The 4,796-nt window shown below is 42.3% G+C and overlaps 1 long non-coding RNA gene across 1 annotated transcript; it reads left to right on the top strand.

Annotated features, from left to right (window-relative positions):
• Positions 1-399: 399 nt before the first annotated feature.
• Positions 400-1,647, top strand: LOC131011549 (uncharacterized). Its single transcript, XR_009097012.1, has 2 exons — positions 400-499; positions 662-1,647. It is a non-coding gene; the product is annotated as an uncharacterized LOC131011549 (long non-coding RNA).
• The last annotated feature ends 3,149 nt before the right edge of the window (positions 1,648-4,796 follow it).

Raw genomic sequence — 4,796 nt, forward strand, 5'->3', positions numbered from 1 at the left:
CCGTGATTTCACTGCTCTGCAGTGATCCCAATGCTCTGCCACCGTCAGTGATCCCAATGCTCAGCCACCGTCCGTGATCCCAATGCTCAGCCACCGTCCGTGATCCCAATGCTCAACCACCGTCCGTGATCCCAATGCTCTGCCACCGTCCGTGATTCCTATGCTCTGCCACCGTCCGTGACCTCAATGCTCTGCCGCCGTCCGTGATTCCAAAGCTCTGCCGGGATTTCAATCCTCTGTCGGGATTTCAATGCCCTGCCGGGATTTCAATCCTCTGCCGGGATTTCAGTGCCCTGCCGGGATTTCAATCCTCTGTCGGGATTTCAATACTCTGTCGCATTTCTCTGCTCTGAAAGGGCATTTCTCTGCTCTGACCGGGCTGCTCTGAGGGACATTTCTCTGCTCTGACCGGGCTGCTCTGACGGGAATTTCTCTGATCTGATATGCTTTTCTCTGTTCTGATCGGGCTGGGGTACTTCTCTGCTCTGACCGGGCTGGGGTATTTCTCTGCTCTGACCGGGCTGCTCTGACGGGAATTTCTCTGATCTGATATGCTTTTCTCTGTTCTGATCGGGCTGGGGTACTTCTCTGCTCTGACCTGGCTGGGGTATTTCTCTGCTCTGACCGGGCTGCTCTGATGGGAATTTCTCTGATCTGATAGGCATTTCTCTGCTCTGACCGGGCTAGGCATTTTTCTGCTCTGATCGGGCTGGGGTATTTCTCTGTTCTACTCTACGGGCTACACTATTTTGCGCCTCTGCTCTATGGGTTGTTTTGATCTATTCTAATCACTGCTCAGCGAAAAGTAAGCCGCCTCTTGGGCGTGCCAATGTTATCTATTGGTCTTCTCACGCGTTGGATTTCTTACGCGCTCAACAACAGGGTATATTGTTCAGACTCGACAAATATTTATGACGGGTTTTCTCACATGATCAGAGTATCATATTTCTCAACTTCGACATGGGTCTTCCTATGTTATTCGGGTATTCTTGCAGCGGTCTTCTGGTTCATCCAACACAAAGCATTTATATTGCTTATCTATGCAAAGTATTCAATATGGGGTATTCTCAGCGCTGGTCTTCTTATGCGCCCAAAAAAATGGAAATTATCCATCTTTGTCAACATTCAACAAAAAAGAAGGAAATCTAACTTGGAACTACAATTCCAAAGTCAAGGGGAAAATGCTTATCTTTGCTTTCTTAAATTATTAAAACTCTTATGTCTTCAGGATTTGCAGGGATTAAGGAAAACAGCACAGCGCTGGCTTTAACAATACTTCGCTGGCTGAACACGAAGAATACTCGGTTCAACCAGACCAGGGGGGGAGTAGCTGATGAGGACTGAAATATGCACCAGCGCTGTGCTAAACATAACGGGAATATTTCTAGTTATGACTATTATTATTATTGTTATTGTGGTTATTTCTGATATTTGATACATGATTGCCCTGACTTTCGGCTTGGCTCAGCTCGGCTCCGCTTTCCAGCTCTGATGGCTCAATTTCAAGATGTAGATTAGAATAACGGGGCTTGGGCTTAATTCATTGGGCTAATGGGCTTTAAGGGTCTAATGGGCCTAAGGGCCTTAGGTTTATGTTCATGCTTATAAATAGGGCCTTGGGGGCATAGATTAGAGGATCATCTCATTATTCATTCATCTCTTGTAAAGTGTAAAACACTCTCTCGTTTATAGTGGAAAAATCCCCCAAAACCCCCGTGGACGTAGGTCTTCTCGACCGAACCACGTAAATCCGTGTCGTTTACTGCTTTCTAGATTAGGTGTTGGTTTCTCGTTTCACCAGCTCTGCTCTGCCGAGTTTTCCCACCCTGACCACTGAGCATTTCTCTGCTCTGGTCTCCGAGTCAGACTTATGTTTGTTTGTTGTGATATGTTATGTGAAGTTGTATGCTTATGTGTTCTACATGCCTATGTGCTTGTTTGCTGAGTATGGTCCGAGTTGAGAGTTAAATCGAGAATAAGACGTGTGAATCCTTAGAAGTTGAGTATACCTAGGGATTTAGTTTTACTGGGTAAACAGACGTAGAGTGAGAAGTTATCGATGAAACGAGATTGGATTTTAGTATTGAGATCTAACTGAGGTTTGTTTTATCACATGAACTTTCGTGATGATGTTGATGACTCATGAAGACCCGAGCGAGACGAAGAAGTAAGTCACCTGTTCCTATCTGAGCTTAAGCGAAGGACTCCAGGTGGGCATTATTTTGAGTATTCAGTTTAAGAGCTTTTCTAAACTGTTTAAATGATGATGAGATTATGAGATGTTTTGATGTTTTGAGATAAATGATGTTTGAGAATTGTTTGACTTGCCAAATTTTTGATGTTAAGCTTGTATGTTACCCTCTACTGATGAAACGAATTCGGATCCTGCCACAAGCGGGGTTGTGTACACAGAGGTGACTGTGAGCCGTCTTCGGGTCGGCCAGTCACGGTACTTGAGAGGGAGGCCTACTTCTCAGTACCGATAATAATGATGATGTTGTAGATGTTGTACATACATGATGAATACTTTGATAGCGCAATCGTTTACTTATGATATTATGATTATGAAAACTGCATGCACAGATTCTTTGATGATAACTTATTTCTGTGTATTGCTGATGATATGGCAAGTTTTCAAACATATAGCTCTAAGAGCGCCTTTGATGTTTTTCCGGCGTTTGCCCACTGAGTATTATTACTCACGCCCTGCATATATTTCTAAATGTGCAGGCTAAGCAATGGAGCGAGATTGGACTGGTGCTGGTGGGGATGGTTTCGATGATGAAGTTTCTTGTTGTTTTCCTTTGATGTTAGAGTCTTAAGGATGATGAACCTTGTTTTCCCTCTGATATTGATAAAACTTTGGAGAGATGATGTATTATTTCTTTCTAATCAAGCAATATACTCGCGATTATATGTCTTCATACATATAATTGTTACACCTTTTGCTGTGTTACTCTTGATGTTAGGCTTCCTTATGGAAAATAAGGGATACCTACTTTGCTTTTCTTCTTGAAATTCCTAATATTCAAGAAGTCATAACGATGTTGACGAATACACCCTTAAGTCGAATTATGAGTCTTTGCCTTGGCATGTTTTGATGTAAGCTTCCGCGCCGATGTTCAATTTAGTTGTGATGGCCTTTATTCATTTATTTTAGTCGTATCGATACTCGTACCCCGCTATCACTAGCGTTTGGGAATCGGGCTGCGACAAGAATATAATTTACCACATTTCAGTGTCCTTAACTAGGACTATACTGATATCTTACAACCATGCTAACTGCATAGCAAATATAAGATCTCGTACATAGTAATCCATACATGAAGCTATCTACTGCGGAAACGTAGAATACTGCCTTCATTTCCTCAACCTCAACAGGCATCTTAAAACATAGTCTTTAGATAAAGGAACGCCATATCTAAAAGGTAGCAATCCTTTCTTGGCGGTATTCATACTAAAACGAGCATTCACAGTATCAATGTAAGACACTCGAGATAAGCCCAACATCCTTTTCTAGTGATCCCTTATAACCTTGATCACAGAGACGTATACTGTACCTCCTTAGTCTTACATCTGAGACTGTTCGGATAACCATTACTTTATGTCTTGACAATAGCTTCATATTGTCGCCAATTAGGAGGATATTATCTACATAAAATGCAAGATAAACCACATCACCGATGACACGAGAGCGATTGATACGAGATGCTTCTCTCCCTCCCTCACGTAACCTTCAGGTTGTTGCACATGGTTGTCCTTACCTTTTTCAAGGTAATATATGTGACATCCATTTGCCAGACCTTAATAGTTTAAGTGAGCTGCTATGGGAAAAATGGTCCGAATGTTCTGAGCATGCCACTGGCGAAAATATCATCATAACCTATACCCTTACACTGGGCATAACCTTTCGCCACCAGTCTAGCTTTGAAAGCTACGACCTTGCTCATTCGGGCCTGTCATTATCTTGTATACTCACTTACAACCTAAGGCTTTACTGCCTCCTGGTAGCAAGATTTTCTAGTATACACCCATATTCTTAATGGATTGCTCCATTGAGGCGTGCCAGGAATCTACATTCTCGTCTTCCACTAATTCCAATATCTGGGTCGATTCTCTTATATTCACTACCAGGGAGTGAATCCAAAGATTCTCCCAAGAACATAAATCGATCGGGTTGTCCCACAACCCTCCCACTACAATGGATCTGTGGTGGCACATGTGTGTCAACAGTGCGTGCAGTGTCTTGTGGTGCAAAACTCTTGCACACTTGGCTTGGGTGATGGAATCGCCTGTCTAATGTCTTCAATTTCTTGAAGCACACTATCTGACTTGGATTAGTGATTATTCTCATAGTCCACTTCTAAGAATCGTGTGTCATTGCTAATGACCACCTTCTGATTCTTTATGACTAATTGCAAAGATACATAACTCATCATCGAACATATTTTTTTTTCCAAGAGTGACCTATTTCTTCTCTCCACCACACCATCTTATGTAGGGATTACACGGTGTAGTAAACTGGGTTGTAATCCCAAACACTGACAATGAATCAGAAAAGATCATTCCTAACACATTATTGACCATTTATCCCCTTTGCCATGAATGACATGGTCTCCATCTTTTCCTCTATACAGGATTCGCAGGTTCCAAATAGTACAACCTGGATTGAATCCAATGTACTTATTTAGACACGAGCCTTTGGATCCTGTTAAGATAGATGTGACCTATTTCTAGGGTATCAATATATGTGTAAGATCCTCATGAGAGATTAGCCTTAACTTTTCTCTTTCTAC

Source organism: Salvia miltiorrhiza, chromosome 2 (genome assembly GCF_028751815.1).
Source record: "Salvia miltiorrhiza cultivar Shanhuang (shh) chromosome 2, IMPLAD_Smil_shh, whole genome shotgun sequence".
Taxonomy (NCBI): Eukaryota; Viridiplantae; Streptophyta; class Magnoliopsida; order Lamiales; family Lamiaceae; genus Salvia; species Salvia miltiorrhiza.